The sequence below is a fragment of the Bidens hawaiensis genome, unplaced genomic scaffold (genome assembly GCF_021521415.1).
Source record: "Bidens hawaiensis isolate Kalapana, Puna unplaced genomic scaffold, B.hawaiensis_p1.1 tig00032042_1, whole genome shotgun sequence".
In the NCBI taxonomy this organism is placed as follows: domain Eukaryota; kingdom Viridiplantae; phylum Streptophyta; class Magnoliopsida; order Asterales; family Asteraceae; genus Bidens; species Bidens hawaiensis.
In genome coordinates this window covers 142976-154562 of record NW_027505232.1, presented here as the reverse complement: position 1 = coordinate 154562, position 11587 = coordinate 142976, and positions in this window count along the sequence as shown.

Genomic DNA, 11587 nt, shown 5'->3' with positions numbered 1-11587 from the left:
AAGAAACTGATAGTGCTTGAAAAGGTGGATACGCTTGATAATTTCGCTGATTTATATACTAAAGCGTTTGACAAATCCAGATTTCAAAACCTTATTGAACTGAATGGGATGATCAATCCCGAGTAACCATGCTTTTCTTGTGATATTTAAAAAAAAAAAAAAAAAACGTCACTAATCGCTTAAAAATATGTCGGTTACATCAGTTTGAAGGACTTGTCTTCGGATATGTTTTGGTCCTCATTTTGTACTTGTAGATTTTGAGGATAGCCATTAACCAGATTACTGATAGTGACCGGGGCGGTTTATGATGAGTTTTTCATTCTTTCGCTGAAAATTAGTCGATCATATTAATTAGTTAGAAGGACACATACTAGTATGTGGTCGGTCCAGCTGATCCATTGGATCTTCGGGATAGCCGTTAACCTGACGACTTGATTTGATCGGGGCGATTGAATTCAAAAAAAATTTTTTTGAGGGAAATGAAATTATTTTTCAAGTCTGTTACTTTGTAAGAAATTCGTTAGCTATGTTTAACAAAAAATTGATCCAACCTTGGAAAATGATAGATATACTAACTTTGTGTGCTTAACTAGTGAAGTTATTAGGCTTAAAAGGCTTTAGGACAGTCATTGTATGTCATGGTAACTTTTTATGGTGCGTAAAAGTAAACGTGATACAAACTAAATCTACTTGATTTCACGTGGAAACTCCTTAAGAGTTTTGCATGTCTTCATATATATCTTTCCGAATGATAGGCAGAAAAGCGATTACCCAGTCATACACGAGCCCATGTGTGTTCTGATTCCCGTGAAGATAGCGTCTCAAGATACTGCAGTGATCCAGATTCGGGACTTGCAGTTAATTTCTACTTTGAAGTCTATGTTAATTCAAAAAAAAAAAAAAAAAAAAATATTTGGAGTTATTGAAACATATTAGAGATGACAAAATCAAGACTTCACAATCATTGAGTAAGAGAGAAGAACGTGAAGCAGATCAAGAATACTTACAACTTAATCAGACACTATGGGTCGAGGTCAATTCGGGGTGACTTGGGGAAAGCCAAATACGCTTTGAGGATAGATAGGAGGCATCAAAATCTCTGAGTTGTTGCTCACTTAAATTTTAAGGCTTAATCGAACCTAACTCGTATCACAGAAACGATGAAAACCACTTTAAGTTATACCTGCTTACAACCTGTCTCTATATGTCATAATACAGCTAAACACGGATCTATGTGACAGTCACGTAATTAGTATGATTCCTGTCCGGATCTTTTCTAAAACATGGTAGTCCCTAACTAGACTGAAATTTGATCCCTTATACTTTAAATTTTTAAAGTTTTTGTACTTAGATAGTTTTATGATTTTTTAACTGGTTACTTAGAATTGATCATGTCATTTATTTCTTAAAGGAAAGTTTTATAACTTAATTGGAAATATGTTAAACTTATAAGGTTAAATTTTGTAAATATATAGGCGATGTTGTTGAACAGGCGAAGTTGTGGATAACTTCGCCTAGGCGAAGTTATCCGTAACTTCGCCTGTATAACAGAGCCCCTATATAAAGGATTTTAAGGGTCAACAGTGTTCATTATCAGAAGAAATGAACACTGTTGGTGAGCTGCCAAGAAGAAATGACCGAGACGATGATCCCAATGCATCGAAAGATCCAGGTGGTGAGCTGCCAAGAACTTCTCAAGCTCTTGGTACTTCCACAGCTGAGGGGGAGTCTGCCGACGCGGCTGGTGGTGATGATGTGGTGTTGGTTGATGATGACGTGATTGATGCGTTGAGGGAACTTGACGATGATATGTTCAGTGACGATGTGTTATTTGATGAAGATGTGCTGCCGAGTGATGTGATTGAGAAGATCGGTGAGCAGATTGAGATTGAGAATGAGATTGAGGAAGGAGAGATAGTAGAGGAAAATGTCGAACATGACATTCCAGGGATTGAGAAGGCCGATATGGGTGATCAGACGGCAGTTGAAGATACTGAATGGGAAGAGCAGCCGAGGTGGAAGGAAGGATACGCTCATTGGTTCGTCAAAACGAAGAAACCGGCAGTCCCTACCATGTTCAAAAAGTGTTACAATATTAAGGGCTATGCTGAAGCAAAGAAAGGGATTATATGCTGGATTTATGATGAGCAGTTGCGGCTCTTCGTGATTAAACGATATGATGGAGTTCAGTACCTTAGAAGAATGTTGAGATCGTTAAACACACTGCCTGAGTGTGAGGTTAAAGACTTAGCCAGATTGGGGTTGATCAATCGAAGTGACGATAATATGGCTAGAGTCATAGGGAAAATCGTATGGAAAGAGAGCATAAAGGAAAAGAAGTTTGAGCTGTTGAAACCACAAAAAGGGAAACTTGTTGAAGACAAGGATAGAGGTTTGAGAGCTGATGGAAAGCCTTGGATGGTTATGAAGTATAAACCAATCCGGTGCCTTAAAGAAGTACCGATGAAGCTTATGCCCAAGGATGTGCTCAAAGACCTAAAGTGGTGGTTCATTGATTGTGAGACAGCGGAGGCAGTGATGGAAGATGAAGATGAACAAGAGATTCTTAGAGTTTACGATCCGATGCATCTTGTTAACTTATCGCAAGCTGATCTGAAGGTGCTTAACGAGAAGAAGATCTTTTATATTCCAGCTTGGAAGGACGAAGCAAGAAAGTATCAACGGGTTGTGTCGGTATGTGTTAGAGAAGGAGTGCACGCTTGAAGTTACAGGATTACGAGACAAGAGCTGAAAGATCAAGATATGAAGCTACTGCCAAGGGGGAGTCTGTTGGTGCATAAATGTCAGTAGTTCATATGTCAAATGTCTATAATCGAGTCTGTAATATTGTTTATGTATTTGTTTGTTTAAAGGGAAGTTGTTGACAAGTTCGCCTAGGCGAACTTGTTAACCAAGCGAAGTTGTTGACAAGTTCGCCTAGGCGAACTTGTTAACCAAGCGAAGTTGTTGACAAGTTCGCCTGAGGCGAAGTTGTCGTGTATTTATATAGGTTACGGCTTATCGATTTTAGAGTTAGTTCAAGCAGTTAGAGTTCGTGTAAATCAGTGAGTCAAGTGACGTGTGGTCGAGAGTCTGTAACTGTGATTATATCACGTGTTGAGTTATCAATATAACGTGTGTTTGTTCGTATCGTGTTCGTGTGTTTGTGTTCTACGTCCGTAACGATCTACACAGGGATTCCGCACCTGTGTATATCGGGATATCTCGTGTGATCCGTCCAGGGAACCTACAGATAGTGCAGAATTGGTCGGGTCTTAAGGTAGCTCAAGGTACTTAGGGTTGCACCCCTTCACCCTTACCATTAGGTGTGTTAAAAAAAATCCAAATCCGAATTCGTATATGAAATATCTGAAAATTTGAATCCGAATTATCCGAAAGATCGGATATCCGAATTTGTGGATTTGGATAGTGATTTTGAAAATTTTCCGATAGTTTGGATGTCCGAACTATTCGGAATAATTTTTTTAATTATTAAATAATAAATATTATTTATAAATTTCTGATAATTTTTTGATATTTTGGATATTTTCGGATACTTCGGATATATATATATATATATATATATATATATATATCGGATATCGTAAATATTTTAAAATTAGTTATTTAATTTTTAATAATTATTTTTTTTCAAGTATTTTGGATATCCTATTCAATATCCGAACTTCAGATATCCAAAATTTCGAATTCAGATAGTGAAATCCACTTCCAAAAAGGTCCGGATATTCTAAGTTTGGATATCCGAAAGTCTGGATATCCAATTTTGAACACCCCTACTTACCATATCCTAGTTTATATTATTATTGTTATTATTATTATTACTTAACTAAAGTGAAACCATTACACACTTTAATGGTTAACATAGGTTTTCTAACAAAAACCTTAGTGGGAGTGATATGGCTCGTGTTTTGCACTTGTCAGTGAACCATTAAGGATAACCAAATGTCCGTAACACTTAAACTCAACTAATTACTTTAATCAATTGATCTCTTTTCATTTGAGTAATTTCATTTTGTACATGTTGTTTTAGATAGTTTTATTTGAGCAAACAATGCATTTAGCACAAATAAATATGACTCATATTCGGTTCATCAGTTTTCATCGATTAACACGACATGATTACCACCTCCAGCTATCAGTATAGGAGTTAACAATATACACTATACATTTTATTATTAATAAACTTCTTTTTTGTTAATTAGACCAAGTGTTGTGAAAAGGTTAGTTAAAACGTCACATCACTATCACGCAGGTAGTAGTCTTTAGCCAACCAATCTAGAAAACAAATGTAACAGAGAGGGTTACTTAACTAAACATTAAAAAAAATGATTGACTTAAACATATGTGGACCTCACCTTTTTGGCACTCTTGGGCGTTAAGGGAATGACTAGTAGAGGGATGCAACTTTTAGCGCCTGCATTATGTTGTAAAATCAACATGATAGTTCTATAAGGCTAAGGGGTGTGGGGTAGAGGTGTTCAAAAAAACCGGTTATAGAACCGGTTTGGTCGGTTTAACCGAAAACCGGTTAATAGAAAAACCGGTTATTAAAAAACCGGTTAGACCGGTTATTGAACCGCCGGTTAGTACTTCGGTTACTCATTCGTGGACAAAAACCGGTTATTGAACCGGTTAGTAAAAAAACCGGTTAAATTTAAAAACCGGTTATTAAAAAACCGGTTAACCTAAAAACCGGTTAACCGGTTAACGGTCAAAAACCGGTTAACCTAAAAACCGGTTAACCGGTTTTTAGGTTAACCGGTTTTTGACCGTTATAAAACGGCCATATGACCGTTTGGGTCCTTTTTTGCCCGTTTTTTCTTGATTTCTAGCCGTTTTTTTTAACATTTTACCCCCACAAACAACTATATATAGTTTAGGTTGGGTAGGTTAGCTCACACTCGATTATACAACTCTACTAGCTCTAAACGTTTATTTCATACGCGATTATTTTGTTATCTCACACTCAATTATACCACATTACCACTCCATACGCTCTTATTTCGTAGTCGTTTATTTCATACTCGTACTCGTTTATTTCATACTCGATTATACGCTCTTATTATCATGGCCTCCCAAAGTGCTGCTTCATCCGTCAACATGGGAAGTAGTTCGCAGCCGGAGATGACGAATCAAGGAGGGGTGTTTACGTACGACGTTGAAGCGGTACGTCAACAGTTTTCAAACTTTGTGATTCAACAAACACTTCCTTTCAACCACTTCGACAACCCTCAATTCACGGAGGACTCGACTCACTGCACCAGCTATAGAGATGTCGATTTGCTACAAGGATTACTTGGACTCTTTAGATAGGGCACAACATCAACGCTCACTCGAGGGGGAAATGGAGTATGAAGCGGGCTTGTATGAAGACGAGGTCAATGAAGGACACACTCAACCAATGACCGATGAAGAAGCCGCGTACGACGATTACCTAAGAAATAGCTCGGGATCGGGTAGCGAAGAAAATTAGTTAAAGAAACAGCAAACATGGAGGCAAATCATGAGTAAGAAACAGCAAGTTGTTCATGTAATCGTGTCTAAGCATTCTTTTTCCTAATATGTGCTCTTATTTACTTGTTGATTTGGATTTTTCTAATTTAGTTAAAGAAACAGCAAACATGGAGGCAAATCATGAACAAACTGCGATTGGGAACAACAGGAGCATCTGCTAGTTCACGATTTAATGTTTGTATTTTTGAGTTAAATCATGAACAACAGTTCTTGGCAGAGATTTCTTCAGTGTTAATGATTTAACGTTTGTATTTTTGAGTTACGAATATGCGATAACGATTTAATGTTTGTATTTTTAATGTAAAAACTGTAAATGAAAGTTATGTGTTTTTAATCTTTGGTTTGTTGAAAACACATTCACCAACACACACTCATACTCATCTTCCAAGCAAAGAACCCTAACAACGAAAGCAAAGAATGGCTTCGGTCAGTCCGTTTTGCCTTGTAGTTACCGGTTTGCCTTGTAGTTACCGGTTTGTTTATACTGTGAAAAAATAATGGTCTTCATTAAGTACAAAATATAAAAAACAAATATTCGTATTTGAAACCGCGAAATTTAAAAAAAAAAAAAAAAAAAAAAAAAAAAAAACCGGTTAATAAAAAAAACCGGTTAATAAAAAAACCGGTTTATTAACCGGTTCTAAACCGGTTTATAAACCTGTCCTAACCGGTTAGACCGGTTAGGGTTTTGACAGAAAAAAACCGGTTATTAACCGGTCCGGTTATTAACCGAACCGGTTTTTTTCCGGGCTAAAAAAAAACCGGTCCGGTTAATAACCGAACCGGTTTTTTTAAAAAAACCGGTTTGTGCACCTCTAGTGTGGGGGGCTCTAATGGGGGCTCCAGCCAATAATATTATGACGTGTGGCAGAGAGAGAAACTGGATAAGGGGTGTGTTGGAGCCCCCGTTGGAGCCCCTGGCCCCTGGTGTGGAGGGGCTCCAGCAGGGGCTCCAGCGAATTTTTTTTTTATTTTTTTATAAATATATTCAAACAACGTATTATTAAAAAAAACCTATAAATTATTAAAAAACACACATTTTTTTTAAAATTCAAATTACAAAAAAAAACATACTAAAAAATTAAACAAACAATAATACTTAATAATAACACTAATCTAATACAAGATCATCGAGTACGACGACATTTTTTTTAAAAAAAAAAGTTGGGAAGATGGGTTGATTTTGGGTTTTATTTTGAAGTTGTGGTGATTGATATGGGTGAAATGAGGTATTTTATAGATGAAATGGGGTATTATTTAGGGAAAAAATATATTTTTTTTTTAATTTAATCCCTTCCCAACGGCTCTTTTTACCTTCCCAACGTCCATTTTCTCTCTCTTTTCCCGCGACCAGCCTCACGCCTGCCTGGATTTCTGCGCTCGCGCCCCTGCTCACGCCCCCGGTGGTGTGGGGTTAGCGCCCCGGGCGCGAGCGGAGGGGCTCTAGCGCCCCGGTTAGCGGCCCACACCCCTCAGCCTAATTATGTAAAGAGACGTGTAGTTCAAATCTTGTAAGTGTAAAAAATGCAATTAAATAGTATAGTTAGAAACTTAGAATACGTCAGTTGACAATAGAAAAATATATAGATCACTATTAAAAACACACCTAGTACTCAAATGTGTCTATTTAAACCTACCTCATTTATGCAATCGTGTCTATATAAATTACTATTAAAAACAGACATAGTACTCAAATGTGTCACTTTATTTAAACCTGACATCATTTTTGCAATTGTGATCTATATTTAAACCTGTCAAATCAAAGTTAAACAGACCTAGTACTCAAATGTGTCACTTTATTTAAACCTGACATCATTTTTTTTAATGTTTAGTTAAGTAACCCTCTCTGTTACATTTGTTTTCTAGATTTGTTGGCTAAAGACTACCACCTGCGTGATAGTGATGTGACGTTTTAACTAACCTTTTCACAACACTTGGTCTAATTAACAAAAAAGAAGTTTATTAATAATAAAATGTATAGTGTATATTGTTAACTCCTGTACTGATAGCTGGAGGTGGTAATCATGTCGTGTTAATCGATGAAAACTGATGAACCGAATATGAGTCATATTTATTTGTGCTAAATGCATTGTTTGCTCAAATAAAACTATCTAAAACAACATGTACAAAATGAAATCACTAAAACAATTGTGTCTATATAATGGTATTTCCCTTACATATATTATTATTATTATTATAATTATTATTAGCTTTTATATAGCTGTTAAACTGTGATCTTATTATTAATATTATTATAATTAGTAGTAGTTTGTATATAACTGTTAAACTTTGATTTCCTTTATTTTGCTTCATACACATGTACTTAGAGCCGAGGGTCTCTCTGGAAGCCACCTCTTCATTCCTTTGAATGGAGGTACGGTGTGCCTACATCCCACCCTCCCCAGACCCTACTTATAGCTTTGCTGTCGGTGGGATTTTACTGGGCATGATTGATTGATGATTGATATCATTTTTGCAATTGTGTCTATTAGAGCATTCTCATCCCATTCTCTATCTTCAAACCAAAAATTACACTAAAACTCACTTTATTTTCTCTCTCCATTTCAATTAAATAATATTTTTTATACATTTTATCATTACCTTTTCCCTTTCCTTCACTCACAACCACTTTCAAAATATATTAAAAAATTATAGGGGATGAACAGTAACTTTTCAAATATACAGAAAAATAACTACTTTTTCTAAAATATAAAAACTCTTCACTCACAACACCGTAAATCACTCTCTAAATTATAAAAACACCCCTCACATAATATGAGGGGTTGGATGAGAATGCTCTTAGTCTTTAACTATATCTGGGTAGCTGAGTTGTCAAAAACTTTAGAAAATGGCCCAATATATGAGAGAGAAACAAAAAATATCTCTGTTTTTTTTCAAGATTCCATAAAGTCCTTTCAAAACTCGTTAGTGAAGACAAATTTTGAACCAAATCCGTCTTCTGCAACAAGTTTTGTTTGACCCAATCAAAACTTCACACCCCAACCTACGGCGGAATACCGGGGCGTAACTGATTGCACAGTAGCTCACAAGATACTAATATTAATATAGTGACAATAACTAATTATTTAATTTAAATAATTCAAGTACATCACATGATCGCAAAATAAAACATTATCCAAACTTAACCAAAATTTAAAATAAAATAGATCGAGATAAATATTCGTTGATATCCTAAAGGCATCATTTACTTGCTTGTCTTCATCTAAATGTAAACACTTGCAATATGTGCGAAAATAAATTGAGCGACACAAGGTTGGTTAGCAAAAACACAATTTAATAAATATAATTATAATAAAACTAATTCTTATGCGAAAACGTAACTATAACAATTAAATTGCAACAATACAAATAACAATCCATCCATCATGACACTATGTCAAGCTACTAAGACGGCGTAAGATCTTGCTAATGTGGATGAGAATGAGGCCGTCAACAATAAACATTAAACAAATAAGCACTTTACATGTTAACAAATAATTAAGCAATACACGTAAACGCATATAATAGAATTGTATTTGAGGTTTGAACAATAATGTTGAGTTTATAAAATATATGTTGTCCCCAAAACATAAAAATTAAAACGGGGATGTGATTTACTCACCTTAAATACTGGCGAGTGAAAGAAGATGATAATAATAGAAGAAAACCCACTTAAGCGAGCTGACCAAACCGAACTTGATAATTCTCTAAAATTCAAATAAATATTACAAAATTAATATAAAACTAAAATGAATAAAAATTAGAAATAAAATATGAGTTTAAACTTCAAATTAAAGAAAATGAACTTTAAACGAGTGTTCGGTTCGTAGTCGGTCCGAATGTTGTTATGAGATCAAATTCGGATCCAATATGTCCAAAACTTAATTATAAACATAAAACATTGAAAAGTCAAAAGCTAATTCGGGTCAATTCTAAGTGAAATCGAAAAGCCCCAAATTAGTTCCAACATAAACCCTAGTTTGAGATTGATTAAATTGAACACGAAATCCCTCAATTCATTTGAAATTGATTAGGGACTTTCATTCTAGGATTCATAACAATTCATAAAAATACAAACTTACCTGGGATAGAACTAGTTGATTATGATTAAAGAGACCCGTTTGACTTGTGTGGTCAACTCTTAAAAACACTTACATTATGCTTAATTCGTGAATAAGGAGGAGATTTGAGAGGCGTGTAGCAAGAATGAACGACATACTACCCCTCTTTATATAGGAAATCGGATTTAGATTCATGTTTATCATCAATTTGATGATAATTCATTTGAAGCTCAGAATGAATGAGGTTAACACTTAAAACATGATAATTATCTCAAAATAAACGATAAAGTTCGTATGTTTTAAATAGGATTTGATGAGGAATGTTCTGGAATCATTGGATTTGAATTACATGATTTAGATAGAGTTTTAGTTTTAAACGAGCCAAAACAAGCTGAACATGACCAAAAACGATCTGGGCTGCTGCAAAGGTCAGGTCGCGTCACGCGACCATGCACCAGCTTCCTCGTCACGTGACCCGGCGAGGTTGGCTTAACAGTTTCATTTTTTGTCAATAACAACCTGTATAATTTCTAAAATTGTTGTTAATTACTAAAACTTGTTATTTAAAATACATAATGGAGTAATAACAATGCTATCATATGACAAATGAATAAAAAATGAACTTTTATTAATAAATTCAAGACCCGAATTATAGCACGGGTCGGAAAATAACGAATGCTACAGAAACATCCATTTGTTTCAATCTGTCTTCGCCGATGAGTTTTGAACGAAATCTGTTTTAGACGACAGCTTTTGAACCAAACTTAGTTATTCTTTCTTTTTTTTTAATATTTAATAATTATAACTAGTTTTACTCTTATTTACTTTTTCTTTTATAACTTTTAAAAATACAAGATTTTAAAAAATTTCAAATATACCGTTGAGACGGACTTATTTTTATCTACGTGATGATATGAATTTTACTCAAAACTGAGTAGGTCAAATTTATGTCGAAACTTTCAATAAAAACTTGACCCGACTCGGTTTGAATAAAAATTTGTGTCAGCACATAGATAAAAATAAGGACGCCTCAATGGTATATTCAAAATTTTATAAAACTTTATATTTCAAAAGTTATAAAAAAAAACTAAATACGAGTAAAATTAATTATAATGATTAAATATTACAAAAAAGAAAATAACTAAGCTTGGTTCAAAAGTTATCGTCCAAGATGGATTTCATTCAAAACTTGTCGGTGAAGACAGATTTGAAACAAGTGGATGGTTTTGATTGGCTCAAACAAATTAGTCAGAAAAGACATATTTGGTTCAAAACTTGTCTCCAACGAAGAATTTGAAAGGACTTTACTGTTAGGTATTAAACAGAATCGATACGCAACGGAAACACAAACACACACGCACAAATGGAAGCAACAAATAAAAGATACGAGATTTTACGTGGTTCGGTCAAGGCGACCTACGTCCATGGGCTGCAACTAGGATATTTTTATTAAGCACAGTACAAAGATCAATATTTTTATATAGATAACAATTAAGTGTAATAGAGTATGGACCAAGAAAACTTCAATGAGCCATCCTCCATAATCAAACGGGCCACCCCCTTTTAGTTTTCTAATTGACAATCAACAAACCCGACCCAAAGGCCTTCACAAATCCTAACATTTACGAGATCTTATAAAAAAAAATAGGGCTATTTTAGTTTCTCCCCTCCTAAATTGAACAATTTTAAGAAGTACCCATATATTAATCACTATTGATATACACTTGTGATTAAAAATAATCTTGTTAAAATATTTTTAAATGTAGCTAGCATGGCTACACCTTACCGCTTTTAAATGTGCGTAGAAGCAAAGGGTGTAAAGTAAAACCACCTGTTGGCTGGCTGCCTGAAAAGTGGGCGCAAAAGATGATGCGATTGTGACGCTCATTTCTTTCTTTTTTTATCAACGCATTTATATATCATCTCGTGCTTTTAAATTTTAATTCTCTACGCCAAAACAATCAAAGTTGATAATAGGCCTATACTACCTC